Source organism: Scyliorhinus torazame, chromosome 13, assembly GCF_047496885.1.
Source record: "Scyliorhinus torazame isolate Kashiwa2021f chromosome 13, sScyTor2.1, whole genome shotgun sequence".
NCBI lineage: Eukaryota > Metazoa > Chordata > Chondrichthyes > Carcharhiniformes > Scyliorhinidae > Scyliorhinus > Scyliorhinus torazame.
Window position 1 is genome coordinate 6,529,530 of NC_092719.1, and position 15,981 is coordinate 6,545,510.

Genomic DNA, 15,981 nt, shown 5'->3' on the forward strand with positions numbered 1-15,981 from the left:
AGATCCTTGTTAGTGTCCATCACCTTCCGCATCTCCTTCCCCATTGAGGCAAGTTGATCACCGTGCTGCAATAACGTCTCCTCCACTTCCTTCAGCGCCTCCCCTTGCTCTCGCACCTCCGCCACTGTGCTCGCCACCGCTGTCCTCACCGGGGAAACCGCCTCCTCCACCAGCGCACTCAAAACCTCCCTCATCTCCTTCCTCACCGTCTCCATGCATTTCGCAATCTGCGCCAACTGCTTTTCGAATTCCGCAGCCATCACCTTAGTTATTTCTTCAGCCGTAAGCAGTGCGGCCTTCCCTGGTGCTCCAGCCTCCATTTTCCTTGGTGACCCCGTGGTGACCTTCCCACCCCCCGACGGACCTGCAGCTGTTTTTTTTACGGCCATTTTTTTGCTCACCCTCGACATTTTTCTTTTCTTACTGTGCCTTCTCCCTGCTTTTCCCGCCTCCGTGGACCCTGGGACCGGGCTTAAAGCCCCGAAAATGCCGTTCCCGAACGGGAGCCCTCCATTGTGCGGCCACCTCCCGCCCGCCGTCACCAGAAGTCGTGTCCGTCTTGATTTTTGTGCTCTCAGGCCCTGGTGTGGAACTTCAACACAGAACCTGAGGTGAGAGAGCCACCAACAGAGTCATAACTAGCGCAATGATGCAAAGCAGCATCCAATAACTGGGAGGTAAAAATGAAAGTATCTCCAACTGAAGTGACAGCTTTCCTGTTGGCCTAGTTACAGTCGGCTGACTCAGCTCATACTGATGCTCAGATCAGGGACTGGCCGGTCTGGCTCAAAATGATCTTTGGGACTATTTTCGATTTGTTCAGATTGCAATTGTACGAAACATTTTTAAAACTACCATGAGGAGAATTTTCTTCATTCACAGGATGAACATCTTTGCAGTTCTACAGAGCCCTGTGGATGCTCACTCATCGAGCACATTCAAGATGGAGACTAATGGATTTTTGGACATTATGGGAATCAAGGGATATGGGCTACTGGCAAAAGTGGAGCCGTACAGAGGTTGAGCCACCATCTTATTGAATAGCACTGGTTTGGAAACATTTCCAAAATGTATTTTTCCTCAACTGAGGATTCGCTCCACTATGTGGTTGAAAGGGCCCTCTCCTGTGAACATTCCAGAAGATAGATGGATAGAACATACAGTGCAGAAGGCCCATCGAGTCTGCACCAACCCACTTTAAGTCCTCACTTCCACCCGATCCCCGTAACCCAAGAAACCCTCCTAACTTTTTGTTTTGGACACTAAGAGCAACTTTAGCATGTCCAATCCACCTAACCTGCACGTCTTTGGACTGTGGGAGGAAACCGGAGCACCCGGAGGAAATCCACGCAGACACGGGGAGAACGTGCAGCCTCCGCAGACAGTGACCCAAGATGGGAATCGAACCTGGGACCCTGGTGCTGCGAAGCCAGAGTGCTAATTTGGGGCAGCACGGTAGCATTGTGGATAGCACAATTGCTTCACAGCTCCAGGGTCCCAGGTTCGATTCCGGCTTGGGTCACTGTCTGTGCGGAGTCTGCACATCCTCCCCATGTGCGTGCGGGTTTCCTCCGGGTGCTCCGGTTTCCTCCCACAGTCCAAAGATGTGTAGGTTAGGTGGATTGGCCATGATAAATTGCCCTTAGTGTCCAAAATTGCCCTTAGTGTTGGGTGGGGTTACTGGGTTATGGGGATCGGGTGGAGGTGTTGACCTTGGGTAGGGTGCTCTTTCAAAGAGCTGGTGCAGACTCGATGGGCCGAATGGCCTCCTTCTGCACTGTAAATTCTATGATCTATGATAATCACTGTGTTACCATGTTGTCCCACTTTTGCTTTCACCCCTCCCAGAATTACAATTTGTCCTCACTCCACATCCTCTAATTTCCATATATCAAGAAATCATTCTCCACCACCTTGAGTGTGATGCTATGAAAGGTCCGCCTGAAAGGTCCATGCACTCCTTGACAGCCTGGTCTCCTCCTTTATCATCCAATTCCGTTCTCTTGGGGATCGGTTTAGCTTGGTGAGCGAGACTGCTGGTTTATGGTTACCCCCGTACCGGCTATGGTTATTTGTAAGGGCCCAACCTTCTCAACCTTGCCCCTCGCCCAAGGTGTGGTGATCCTCAGGGTAAACCACCGGCAGCGAGCTCTCCCCTTCAAAGGGGGAAAGCAGTCTTTGGCCATCTGGGACTATGGCGACTTTACCTAACCTACCCTTCTCATGACACCTTTCCATACAAGAGCAGGAAAGCACCTGCCCTTCTACCTGCTTCCAAGGACGAACACCCTCCAATTGAAACAGTGATTTAGTATATCATACACACTGCGCACAACACTGAGCAGACCAAATACAATTTGGTGATCGCTTTGTGGGACACCTCTGTCCAATCTGCAATTATAATCCTAAATTTCCCAGTCACTTCAGTTTCTTTTGGTTTTGACAACAGTCATCCGGACTCCAAAGGTTAACTCCCTTCCCTCTCCACAAATTGCTGTCAGACCTGCTGAGATTTTCCATCATTTTCTGTTTTGGTTTCAGATGCCAGAATCCACAGCAATTTGCTTTTACTCTCTTTCGGTCCTCGGCCTCCAATACTATTCTGATGAAATTCAATTTAAGCTTTATATTTAATCCAGTATGAGTTACAGACACAGAGAGAGTAACAGAGACAGAGAGAGAGGGAGTGACAGACAGAGAAGAGAAACAGACAGAGAGAGACAGACAGGGAGAAAGTGTGACAGACAGGGAGAGGCACAGAATGACAGACAGAGAGCTGCTGACACCCACAGAATTCAGAGGCTGAGTGTTTGTGATACAGGAGCCTCCAGGATCACTGTTGGGAGAGATGAACACCAGAGCAGGGAGGAGAGGAGGGGCGAGGGGCGCCGGGGAGGAGAGGAGGGGCGAGGGGCGCCGGGGAGGAGAGGAGGGGCGAGGGGCGCCGGGGAGGAGAGGAGGGGCGAGGGGCGCCGGGAGGAGAGGAGGGGCGAGGGGCGCCGGGGAGGAGAGGAGGGGCGAGGGGCGCCGGGGGGGGGGGGGAGAGGAGGGGCGAGGGGCGCCGGGGGGGGGGGAGAGGAGGGGCGAGGGGCGCCTGGGGGGGGGAGAGGAGGGGCGAGGGGCGCCGGGGGGGGGGAGAGGAGGGGCGAGGGGCGCCGGGGGGGGGGGAGAGGAGGGGCGAGGGGCGCCGGGGGGGGGGGAGAGGAGGGGCGAGGGGCGCCAGGGGGAGAGGAGGGGCGAGGGGCGCCGGGGGGGAGAGGAGGGGCGAGGGGCGCCGGGGGGAGAGGAGGGGCGAGGGGCGCCGGGGGGGAGAGGAGGGGCGAGGGGCGCCGGGGGGGAGAGGAGGGGCGAGGGGCGCCGGGGGGGAGAGGAGGGGCGAGGGGCGCCGGGGGGGAGAGGAGGGGCGAGGGGCGCCGGGGAGGAGAGGAGGGGCGAGGGGCGCCGGGGAGGAGAGGAGGGGCGAGGGGCGCCGGGGAGGAGAGGAGGGGCGAGGGGCGCCGGGGAGGAGAGGAGGGGCGAGGGGCGCCGGGGAGGAGAGGAGGGGCGAGGGGCGCCGGGGAGGAGAGGAGGGGCGAGGGGCGCCGGGGAGGAGAGGAGGGGCGAGGGGCGCCGGGGAGGAGAGGAGGGGCGAGGGGCGCCGGGAGGAGAGGAGGGGCGAGGGGCGCCGGGGAGGAGAGGAGGGGCGAGGGGCGCCGGGGAGGAGAGGAGGGGCGAGGGGCGCCGGGGAGGAGAGGAGGGGCGAGGGGCGCCGGGGAGGAGAGGAGGGGCGAGGGGCGCCGGGGAGGAGAGGAGGGGCGCCGGGGAGGAGAGGAGGGGCGCCGGGAGGAGAGGAGGGGCGAGGGCGCCGGGGAGGAGAGGAGGGGCGCCGGGGGGGAGAGGAGGGGCGAGGGGCGCCGGGGGGGAGAGGAGGGGCGAGGGGCGCCGGGGGGAGAGGAGGGGCGAGGGGCGCCGGGGGGGAGAGGAGGGGCGAGGGGCGCCGGGGAGGAGAGGAGGGGCGAGGGGCGCCGGGGGGGAGAGGAGGGGCGAGGGGCGCCGGGGGGGAGAGGAGGGGCGAGGGGCGCCGGGGGGGGAGAGGAGGGGCGAGGGGCGCCGGGGGGGAGAGGAGGGGCGAGGGGCGCCGGGGGGGAGAGGAGGGGCGAGGGGCGCCGGGGGGGAGAGGAGGGGCGAGGGGCGCCGGGGGGGAGAGGAGGGGCGAGGGGCGCCGGGGGGGAGAGGAGGGGCGAGGGGCGCCGGGGGGGAAGAGGAGGGGCGAGGGGCGCCGGGGGGGAGAGGAGGGGCGAGGGGCGCCGGGGGGGAGAGGAGGGGCGAGGGGCGCCGGGGGGGAGAGGAGGGGCGAGGGGCGCCGGGGAGGAGAGGAGGGGCGAGGGGCGCCGGGGAGGAGAGGAGGGGCGAGGGGCGCCGGGGAGGAGAGGAGGGGCGAGGGGCGCCGGGAGGAGAGGAGGGGCGAGGGGCGCCGGGGAGGAGAGGAGGGGCGAGGGGCGCCGGGGAGGAGAGGAGGGGCGAGGGGCGCCGGGGAGGAGAGGAGGGGCGCCGGGGAGGAGAGGAGGGGCGAGGGGCGCCGGGGAGGAGAGGAGGGGCGAGGGGCGCCGGGGAGGAGAGGAGGGGCGCCGGGGGGAGAGGAGGGGCGAGGGGCGCCGGGGGGAGAGGAGGGCGAGGGGCGCCGGGGGGGAGAGGAGGGGCGCCGGGGAGGAGAGGAGGGGCGCCGGGGAGGAGAGGAGGGGCGAGGGGCGCCGGGGAGGAGAGGAGGGGCGCCGGGGGGGAGAGGAGGGGCGAGGGGCGCCGGGGGGGAGAGGAGGGGCGAGGGGCGCCGGGGGGGAGAGGAGGGGCGAGGGGCGCCGGGGAGGAGAGGAGGGGCGAGGGGCGCCGGGGGGGAGAGGAGGGGCGAGGGGCGCCGGGGGGGGAGAGGAGGGGCGAGGGGCGCCGGGGGGGGAGAGGAGGGGCGAGGGGCGCCGGGGGGAGAGGAGGGGCGAGGGGCGCCGGGGGGGAGAGGAGGGCGAGGGGCGCCGGGGGGGAGAGGAGGGGCGAGGGGCGCCGGGGGGGAGAGGAGGGGCGAGGGGCGCCGGGGGGGAGAGGAGGGGCGAGGGGCGCCGGGGGGGAGAGGAGGGGCGAGGGGCGCCGGGGGGGAGAGGAGGGGCGAGGGGCGCCGGGGGGGGAGAGGAGGGGCGAGGGGCGCCGGGGGGGAGAGGAGGGGCGAGGGGCGCCGGGGAGGAGAGGAGGGGCGAGGGGCGCCGGGGAGGAGAGGAGGGGCGAGGGGCGCCGGGGAGGAGAGGAGGGGCGAGGGGCGCCGGGGAGGAGAGGAGGGGCGAGGGCGCCGGGGAGGAGAGGAGGGGCGAGGGGCGCCGGGGAGGAGAGGAGGGGCGCCGGGGAGGAGAGGAGGGGCGAGGGGCGCCGGGGAGGAGAGGAGGGGCGAGGGGCGCCGGGGAGGAGAGGAGGGGCGCCGGGGGGGAGAGGAGGGGCGAGGGGCGCCGGGGGGGAGAGGAGGGGCGAGGGGCGCCGGGGGGGAGAGGAGGGGCGAGGGGCGCCGGGGGGGAGAGGAGGGGCGAGGGGCGCCGGGGGGGAGAGGAGGGGCGAGGGGCGCCGGGGGGGAGAGGAGGGGCGAGGGGCGCCGGGGGGGAGAGGAGGGGCGAGGGGCGCCGGGGGGGAGAGGAGGGGCGAGGGGCGCCGGGGGGGAGAGGAGGGGCGAGGGGCGCCGGGGGGGAGAGGAGGGGCGAGGGGCGCCGGGGGGGGAGAGGAGGGGCGAGGGGCGCCGGGGGGGAGAGGAGGGGCGAGGGGCGCCGGGGGGGAGAGGAGGGGCGAGGGGCGCCGGGGGGGAGAGGAGGGGCGAGGGGCGCCGGGGGGGAGAGGAGGGGCGAGGGGCGCCGGGGGGGAGAGGAGGGGCGAGGGGCGCCGGGGGGGAGAGGAGGGGCGAGGGGCGCCGGGGGGGAGAGGAGGGGCGAGGGGCGCCGGGGGGGAGAGGAGGGGCGAGGGGCGCCGGGGGGGAGAGGAGGGCGAGGGGCGCCGGGGGGAGAGGAGGGGCGAGGGGCGCCGGGGGGGAGAGGAGGGGCGAGGGGCGCCGGGGGGGGAGAGGAGGGGCGAGGGGGGGGGAGAGGAGGGGCGAGGGGCGCCGGGGGGGAGAGGAGGGGCGAGGGGCGCCGGGGGGGAGAGGAGGGGCGAGGGGCGCCGGGGGGGAGAGGAGGGGCGAGGGGCGCCAGGGAGGAGAGGGGCGAGGGGCGCCGGGGAGGAGAGGGCGAGGGGCGCCGGGGAGGAGAGGGGCGACGGGCGCCGGGGAGGAGAGGGGCGAGGGGCGCCGGGGAGGAGAGGGGCGAGGGGCGCCGGGGAGGAGAGGGGCGAGGGGCGCCTGGGGGGAGAGGAGGGGCGAGGGGCGCCGGGGGGGGAGAGGAGGGGCGAGGGGCGCCGGGGGGGAGAGGAGGGGCGAGGGGCGCCGGGGAGGAGAGGGACGCCGGGGAGGAGAGGGGCGAGGGGCGCCGGGGAGGAGAGGGGCGAGGGGCGCCGGGGAGAGGGGCGCCGGGGAGGAGATGGGCGAAGGGCGCCGGGGAGGAGAGGGGCAAAGGGCGCCGGGGAGGAGAGGGTTGCCGGGGAGAAGGGCGCCGCGGCGGAGAGGGGCGAGGGGTGCCGCGGAGGAGAGTGGGGAGGCGAGGGGTGCCAGGGAGGGGAGGAGAGGGTTGCAGGGGTAGTGGTGCCGGGAGTGGGGGTGCAGCGTAGGGGGGGTGCCGTGAGTGGGGGTGCAGCGTAGGGGGGTGCCGTGAGTGGGGGTGCAGCGTAGGGGGGGTGCCGTGAGTGGGGGTGCAGCGTAGGGGGGGTGCCGTGAGTGGGGGTGCCGGGAGTGGGGGTGCCGGGAGTGGGGGTGACGCGTAGGGGGGGGGGTGTTGGGGAGGGGGGGGGGTGTGTTGGGGAGGGGGGGGGGTGTGTTGGGGAGGGGGGGGGTGTGTTGGGGAGGGGGGGGGTGCGTTGGGGAGGGGGGGGGTGTGTTGGGGAGGGGGGGGGGTGTGTTGGGGAGGGGGGGGTGTGTTGGGGAGGGGGGGGTGTGTTGGGGAGGGGGGGGTGTGTTGGGGAGGGGGGGGGGTGTTGGGGGAGGGGGGGGGGTGTTGGGGAGGGGGGGGGGTGTTGGGGAGGGGGGGGGGTGTTGGGGAGGGGGGGGGGTGTTGGGGAGGGGGGGGGGTGTTGGGGAGGGGGGGGGTGTTGGGGAGGGGGGGGGTGTTGGGGAGGGGGGGGGGGTGTTGGGGAGGGGGGGGGTGTTGGGGAGGGGGGGGGTGTTGGGGAGGGGGGGGGGTGTTGGGGAGGGGGGGTGTTGGGGAGGGGGGGGGTGTTGGGGAGGGGGGGGGTGTTGGGGAGGGGGGGGGTGTTGGGGAGGGGGGGGGTGTTGGGGAGGGGGGGGTGTTGGGGAGGGGGGGGGTGTTGGGGAGGGGGGGGGTGTTGGGGAGGGGGGGGGGGTGTTGGGGAGGGGGGGGGGGTGTTGGGGAGGGGGGGGGGGTGTTGGGGAGGGGGGGGGGGTTGGGGAGGGGGGGGGGGTGTTGGTGAGGGGGGGGGTGTTGGGGAGGGGGGGGGTGTTGGGGAGGGGGGGGTGTTGGGGAGGGTGTTGGGGAGGGGGGGGGTGTTGGGGAGGGGGGGGGTGTTGGGGAGGGGGGGGGTGTTGGGGAGGGGTGTTGGGGAGGGGGGGGTGTTGGGGAGGGGGGGGGTGTTGGGGAGGGGGGGGGTGTTGGTGAGGGGGGGGGTGTTGGGGAGGGGGGGGGTGTTGGGGAGGGGGGGGGGTGTTGGGGAGGGGGGGGGGGTGTTGGGGAGGGGGGGGGTGTTGGGGAGGGGTGTTGGGGAGGGGGGGGGTGTTGAGGTGGGGGGGGGGGGTGTTGAGGAGGGGGGGTGTTGTGGGAGGGGGGGGTGTTGAGGAGGGGGGGGTGTTGAGGAGGGGGGGGTGTTGAGGAGGGGGGGGGGGGTGTTGAGGAGGGGGGGGGTGTTGAGGAGGGGGGGGGGTGTTGAGGAGGGGGGGGGGGTGTTGGAGGGGGGGGGGTGTTGAGGAGGGGGGGGGGTGTTGAGGAGGGGGGGGGGTGTTGAGGAGGGGGGGGGGGGTGTTGAGGAGGGGGGGGGGGTGTTGAGGAGGGGGGGGGGTGTTGAGGAGGGGGGGGGGGGTGTTGAGGAGGGGGGGGGGGTGTGAGGAGGGGGGGGGGTGTTGAGGAGGGGGGGGGGGTGTTGAGGAGGGGGGGGGGGTGTTGAGGAGGGGGGGGGGGTGTTGAGGAGGGGGGGGGGGGTGTGGAGGGGGGGGGGGGTGTTGAGGAGGGGGGGGGGGGGTGTTGAGGAGGGGGGGGGGTGGTGGAGGGGGGGGGGTGTTGAGGAGGGGGGGGGGTGTTGAGGAGGGGGGGGGGGTGTTGAGGAGGGGGGGGGGGTGTTGAGGAGGGGGGGGGGGGTGTTGAGGAGGGGGGGGGGGTGTTGAGGAGGGGGGGGGGGGTGTTGAGGAGGGGGGGGGGGGTGTTGAGGAGGGGGGGGGGGTGTTGAGGAGGGGGGGGGGGTGTTGAGGGGGGGGGGGTGTTGAGGAGGGGGGGGTGTTGAGGAGGGGGGGGGGTGTTGAGGAGGGGGGGGTGTGAGGGGGGGGGGGGTGTTGAGGAGGGGGGGGGGGGTGTTGGAGGGGGGGGGGGGTGTTGAGGAGGGGGGGGGGGGTGGTGGGGGGGGGGTGTGTGGAGGGGGGGGGGTGTGAGGTGGGGGGGGTGTGGGAGGGGGGGGGTGTTGAGGTGGGGGGGGTGTTGGAGGGGGGGGGGTGTTGAGGAGGGGGGGGTGTTGAGGAGGGGGGGGTGTTGAGGAGGGGGGGGGTGTGAGGGGGGGGGTGTGAGGAGGGGGGGGGTGTTGAGGAGGGGGGTGTTGAGGAGGGGGGTGTTGAGGAGGGGGTGCTGGGGGGGGGGTGTTGAGGAGGGGGTGCTGGGGGGTGTTGAGGAGGGGTGCTGGGGGTGTTGAGGAGGGGGTGCTGGGGGGTGTTGAGGAGGGGGTGCTGGGGGTGTTGAGGAGGGGGTGCTGGGGGGTGTTGAGGAGGGGGTGCTGGGGGGTGTTGAGGAGGGGGTGCTGGGGGGTGTTGAGGAGGGGGTGCTGGGGGGTGTTGAGGAGGGGGTGCTGGGGGTAAGGCCGGCCTCACTGCCCCCCGCCCCGCTCAGGCTTCACTTTCACTTTCCTCTCTCTGGTGCCCAATCCCCTCCCGGGGCCGCCACCCGCCCTGAACCGCCGCGACCGGGGGCCCGGCCTGATATCGGGGTCAGGCCGCCCGCCCTTTCCCCACCGGCGGGGGGAGTATGCGCCCCCAACCCGTTAAAATCTCCGCCCTCCCGGTGTTTGTTTTTCGGTGGCCGCAGCGTGCACTGAATCACCGATCCGCCGCCGCGCGTTTACCTGAACCGCCGCCGCCAACCAACAGTAAACAACCTGCCGCCCGCCACAAACTGCGCAGTCGCACGGCCTGTCACTTGCGAAGGCAGTCGACGTCATCGCGGGCCCGGGTCACGAGATCCGGACGCGGAGCCCAGGCGCCGCCATCTTGGTAAAGTCACTGCGCCAACCTGGAGACGGTGATCTGCGTTCCTGTTGGTCTGTCAGGCGCCGCCATCTTGGTAAGGTCAGTAGGCCTTCTCATTGGTCTGTCAGCGGAACAGGGGCCGACCTGGCGTGTATATTTGGATGTCCCAAAGCATCCCGCACTTCCATAGAAGTCCCCACAGTGCAGAAGGAGGCCATTCGGCTCATCGAACCTGCACTGACCCGCTGAAAGAGCACCCTACCTAGACCCACTCCCCCGCCCTATACCTGCAACCCCACCAACCTGCACATCTTTGGTCTGTGAGAGGAAACTGGAGCACCCGGAGGAAACCCACGCAGACACGGGGAGAAAGTGCAAACTCTACACACCCAAAGCCGGAATCGAACCCGTGGTCCCGGTGCGGTGAGGCAGCAGTGCTAACCACTATGACTACCATGCAGCCCTTGACAGCCAATTTGCACACAGCAGCTCCCATATTGTGATAAAAATGTTTTTTTTTTGCAACATCGATTCAGGGATGAGTATTGACCAGTATAACTCCTCTCCTCTTCGTCAAAGTGGTGCATCAGAGAAGCTGGTGAATAATCCCAGAATCTAAAAAACTAACAGAACAGCATCTAACCTGACTGAAGTGCATCGGAACCGAAGACACAGCCTTTTACATCCACATGAGAGGGCAGACAGGACCTCAATTTAACATTTCATCTGAAAGACAGCACCGCCAACAGAGCAGTACCCCCTCAGTACTGGAGCAGAATCCTTTGTTCTCAAGATATGACTTGAAACCACAACTGCAATAAAAGGGCTTTGGAGCAGCAAGGGTTAATGTGGGACTGGAGAACAGTACCGCCCACAATGTGATCTAAAGAGTCACATGGCAAAAACCTGCACACACAGTAGACAAGACCAGGGCATGGAGCAGACATAATTTAGAGACTTTTGTAGAAGTCATCATGGAGTTAGCTCCTAGTCTGGGCTATGCTTTGTACATATGTATCTTGTTCTGCATTAGGAATGAACGTCTTTGTGAGACCTACTGAATAAACCTTTTCAAAGTGGTGGTAGCTAATTAAAGAACTCAGAGCATCAGAGAAGCTGGTGAATAATCCCAGAATCTAAAAAAACTAACAGAACAGCATCTAACCTGACTGAAGTGCATCGGAACTGAAGACACAGCTGCCGATTGCTTAAAAAGCTCCATTGCAGATGAGGAGGCTGGAGAGCAGGAGAACAATCCATTGTGCAATGAAAGCACTCCACCAGAGCATGTGGAGGTCCACTGTGAATCCGCATCAATTGCAGAATCAAAGGACCTAGCAATGGATGAATAAAAATTCAGTTCCAAGGCTGAAATGGCCATTACAATCTTCAGACCATTAATCATTCAGAGCACTCCATTTTGTTCATCACCACAGCCAGACTGGGTTTAGAGTCAACACCACCATGGCTGAGCTCCATTGAAAATAAAACAAAGTTTTAAAAGCTCAGTCAAAGCCAGGAGTCACTTTTTAATCAACCTAAAATACACCCTGAAGGCCACACAATTTTGATTGCAAACATTTGCTGAAATAAATCAATCTCTGAGCTCAGGTCCGCGATCGCTGCGAGAACCTGCCAAAACCCGACAAGTACAGAAAGGAGAAGTGAAAAAACGGTTACTGCAGCACCACCTTTAAAAGTGCAACAGCATTTTAAACTGACCTCCCCTGAGCTAAAAAGCAACCATGGCTAACAAATCAGCCCTATCAGTTCAATCTGGGGAGATCCAAGGTCCGAACCAGGCACAGAATTGGGGACTTTGGTGAAAAAGGTTTGAAGTTATTGGTCTAGAGTAAATAGGGTGGTCAATAGGACTTTAAACTAGAGATTGGGGGGGAAGGGAAAGTCAGGGAACCAAGAGGTGAAGTAATCAGTGGGAAGCATAGCTGCTTAGGAATACAAAAAAGTACGAAAAGACAGAACTCAGGAGAGGTTACGATAGTCCCCATCTCACAAAATATGACACAGTGTATGGAAAGGCTCAGTAAACCAAGGTCCACCACACTAAGAAAACAAAAAGGGATGGTCAATCGAGAATTAAAGGTGCTATATTTAAATGCGCGAAGTGTATGGAACAAGGTAGATGAGCTTGTGGCCCAGATTGTGACTGGCAGGTATGATGTGGTAGGCATCACAGAGACGTGGTTGCAGGGGGTTCAGGACTGGCATTTAAACATCCAGGGATTCACATCCTATCGAAAAGACAGAGAGGTGGGCAGAGGGGGCGGGGTTGCCTTGTTAATTAGGAATGAAATTAAATCAATAGCACTAAACGACATAGGGTCAGATGATGTGGAGTCTGTGTGGGTAGAGTTGAGGAACCACAAAGGCAAAACAAACATAATGGGAGTTATGTACAGGCCTCCTAACAGTGGTCAGGACCAGGGGCACAAAATGCACCACAAAATAGAAAGTGCATGTCAGAAAGGCAAGGTCACAGTGATCATGGGGGACTTCAATATGCAGGTGGACTGGGTATATAATGTTGCCAGTGGACCTAAAGAAAGGGAATTCATTGAATGTTTACAGGAGGGCTTTTTGGAACAGCTTGTGATGGAGCCCACGAGGGAACAGGCCATTCTGGACTTAGTGTTATGTAATGAGCCAGACTTGATAAAAGATCTTAAAGTACGGGAACACTTAGGAGGCAGTGATCATAATATGGTAGAATTCAGTCTGCAATTTGAAAGTAAGAAGGTAGAATCAGATGTAAAGGTGTTACAGTTAAATAAAGGTAACTACAGGGGCATGAGGGAGGAACTGACGAAAATCGACTGGGAGCAGAGCCTAGTGGGAAAGACAGTAGAACAGCAATGGCAGGAGTTTCTGGGAGTAATTGAGGACACAGTACAGAGGTTCATCCCAAAGAAAAGAAAGGTTATCAGAGGGGGGATTAGGCAGCCATGGCTGACAAAGGAAGTCAGGGAATGCATCAAAGCAAAAGAGAAAGCCTATAATGTGGCAAAGAGTAGTGGGAAGTCAGAAGATTGGGAAGGCTACAAAAACAAACAGAGGATAACAAAGAGAGAAATAAGGAAGGAGAGGATCAAATATGAAGGTAGGCTAGCCAGTAACATTAGGAATGATAGTAAAAGTTTCTTTAAATACATTAAAAACAAACAGAAGGCAAAAGTAGACATTGGGCCGCTCCAAAATGACATTGGTAATCTAGTGATGGGAGACAAGGGAATGGCTGAGGAACTAAATGGTTACTTTGCGTCAGTCTTCACAGTAGAAGACATGAGTAATATCCCAACAATTCAGGAGAGTCAGGGGGCAGAGTTGAATATGGTAGTCATCACAAAGGAGAAAGTGCTAGAGAAACTAAGAGGTCTAAAAATTGATAAATCTCCGGGCCCAGATGGGCTACATCCTAGAGTTCTGAAGGAGATAGCTGAAGAAATAGTGGAGGTGGTAGTTATGATCTTTCAAAAGTCACTGGAGTCAGGGAAAGTCCCAGAGGATTGGGAAATTGCTGTTGTAACCCCCCTGTTGAAGAAGGGAACAAGAAAAAAGATGGAAAATTATAGGCCAATTAGCCTAACCTCGGTTGTTGGCAAGATTATAGAATCCATCGTTAAGGATGAGATTTCCAAATTCTTGGAAGTGCAGGATCGGATTAGGACAAGTCAGCATGGATTTAGTAAGGGGAGGTCGTGCCTGACAAACCTGTTAGAGTTCTTTGAAGAGATAACAAATAGGTTAGACCAAGGAGAGCCAATGGATGTTATCTATATTGACTTCCAAAAGGCCTTTGATAAGGTGCCTCACAGGAGACTGCTGAGTAAAATAATAATGGTATTCGAGGCAAGGTACTAACATGGATTGACGATTGGCTGTCAGGCAGAAGGCAGAGAGTTTGGATAAAAGGTTCTTTTTCGGAATGGCAACCGGTGACGAGTGGTGTCCCGTAGGGTTCAGTTTTGGGGCCACAGCTGTTCTCTTTATATATTAACGATCTAGATGACGGGACTGGGGGCATTCTGGCTAAGTTTGCCGATGATACAAAGATAGGTGGAGGGGCAGGTAGTATTGAGGAGGTGGGGAGGCTGCAGAAAGATTTAGACAGTTTAGGAGAGTGGTCCAAGAAATGGCTGATGAAATTCAACGTGGGCAAGTGCGAGGTCTTGCACTTTGGAAAAAAGAGTAGAGGCATGGACTATTTTCTAAACGGTGACAAAATTCATAATGCTGAAGTGCAAAGGGACTTGGGAGTCCTAGTCCAGGATTCTCTAAAGGTAAACTTGCAAGTTGAGTCCGTAATTAAGAAAGCAAATGCAATGTTGTCATTTATCTCAAGAGGCTTGGAATATAAAAGCAGGGATGTACTTCTGAAGCTTTATAAAGCATTAGTTAGGCCCCATTTAGAATACTGTGAGCAATTTTGGGCCCCACACCTCAGGAGGACATACTGGCACTGGAGTGGGTCCAGCGGAGATTCACACGGATGATCCCAGGAATGGTACGCCTAACATACGATGAATGTCTGAGGATCCTGGGATTATATTCATTGGAGTTTAGGAGGTTGAGGGGAGATCTAATAGAAACTTACAAGATAATGAATGGCTTAGATAGGGTGGATGTAGGGAAGTTGTTTTCATTAGCAGGGGAGACTAGGACCTGGGTGCACAGCCTTAGAATAAAAGGGAGTCACTTTAGAACAGAGATGAGGAGAAATGTCTTCAGCCAGAGAGTGGTGGGTCTGTGGAATTCATTGCCACAGAGGGAGAATTCCGGTGGAGGCCGGGACATTGAGTGTCTTTAAGACAGAAGTTGATAAATTCTTGATTTCTCGAGGAATTAAGGGCTATGGAGAGAGAGCGGGTAAATGGAATTGAAATCAGCCATGATTGAATGGTGGAATGGACTCGATGGGCTGAATGGCCTTACTTCCGCTCCTATGTATGAATTGAGTCTACACAAGGTTCAGATTTTTACTTATTGCACTCTTCTCAACATTCAACCTTGCTGTTCCTTTCAAAGCCTTCTTGTATTTGTGACATCTCAAAAATGTGTTTGTTCAGATCATGAACAGTTTGGCTCATTGAAGACTTTATTTATCATGCATTTTCAAATATACTTGAATCTATGTGTTTCAAAACTTCCAATTCAGCTTTGATGCAAGCATTTTCTGCTCTTATTTTTTCTCTGCATGCAGCAGAGATTTGTCATTGTCCTTCATTTTAGTTTCACTGTTAGCCAGACATGACTCCGATGAAGTCTTAGCTTGTAACTTCATTATCCACTTGCAGCTATGAATTCTCTATGACTTCCCCTTAAATCAGAGTCAGCTGACTCAGCATTCCCTCAATCGCTTCCTCAATGTCAGCAAAACTGAAGAGCTGGCCATTGACTTCAGGAAGCAAAATATCATACACACCCCTGTCTGCATCAATGGTGCCGAGGTGGAGATGATTGACAGCTTCAAATTCCTAAGTATGCACATCATCAACAATCTGTCCTGGTCCACCCACGTCGACGATACTATTAAGAAAGCACAACAGTGCCTATACTTTCTCAGGAAACTAAGGAAATTCAGCATGTCCACATTGACATACCAACTTTTACAGATGCACCATAGAAAGCATCCTATCTGGCTGCATCACAGCCTGGTATGGCAACTGCTCGGCCCAGGAACGTAAAAATCTACACAGAGTCGTGAACACAGCCCAGTCCATCACGCGAACCCGCCTCCCATCCATTGACTCTGTCTACACCTCCTGCTGCCTTGAGAAAGTGGGCAGCATAATCTAAGATCCCTACGGCCCGGCGTATTCATTCTTCCAATTTCTCCCATTGAGCAGGAGATACAAAAGTCTGGGAACACCCACGAACAGACTCAAAAACAGCTTCTTCTCCACTGTTACCAGACTCCTGAATGACCCTCTTATGGACTGATCTGATCTCTTCACACTTCTCTACTGAGTCATACTGCACTCCTGTATGCTTCACATAGCCTGTGTCTATGTATTTATATTGCCTTTTTTTTTCATGTATGGAATGATCTGTCTGAACTGTATGCAGAACAATATTTTTCACTGTACCTCGGTAAACATGACAATGAACATATCCAAACCGATAACTACTGCCACCCATGACTGCAGTTTGGATAATATGTCAGCATTTTCAAAAGGTTTATTACTAAGATTCCCAGCTAGTTCTCAGCCTTCAGCTTGTGCATTTCATTAATTGTCAAAGTCTTTTAATATCTCATCAAAGCTGGCTGAGGATTCATCAATGTCTTCCATTAGGATTACTTCATCAGCAAGTTCACCAAATAAGTATAAAACATGTTAACTTGGAAACCTCTGATTTCCTAATCTTGTTGTAGACCATAAGACCATAAGATTTCCAGAAAAGCACAAGGAGGAAATAATAACTCTAAATTCCACTGTTGGCAAATCAAAGAGGAAGTTGGAAGAACTCAACCAGAA

The 15,981-nt window shown here is 59.9% G+C and overlaps 1 protein-coding gene across 2 annotated transcripts in view; it reads right to left on the reverse strand.

The window, feature by feature from the left end:
* Positions 1-9,426, reverse strand: part of optn (optineurin) — a 62,644-nt gene extending 53,218 nt beyond the window's left edge. For both annotated transcript variants that reach the window (XM_072470999.1, XM_072470998.1), the window contains exon 1: positions 9,364-9,426. The gene's annotated coding sequence lies outside the window, so the exon portion shown is untranslated. The remainder of the gene's footprint in view (positions 1-9,363) is intronic.
* Between the last annotated feature and the right edge of the window lie 6,555 nt (positions 9,427-15,981).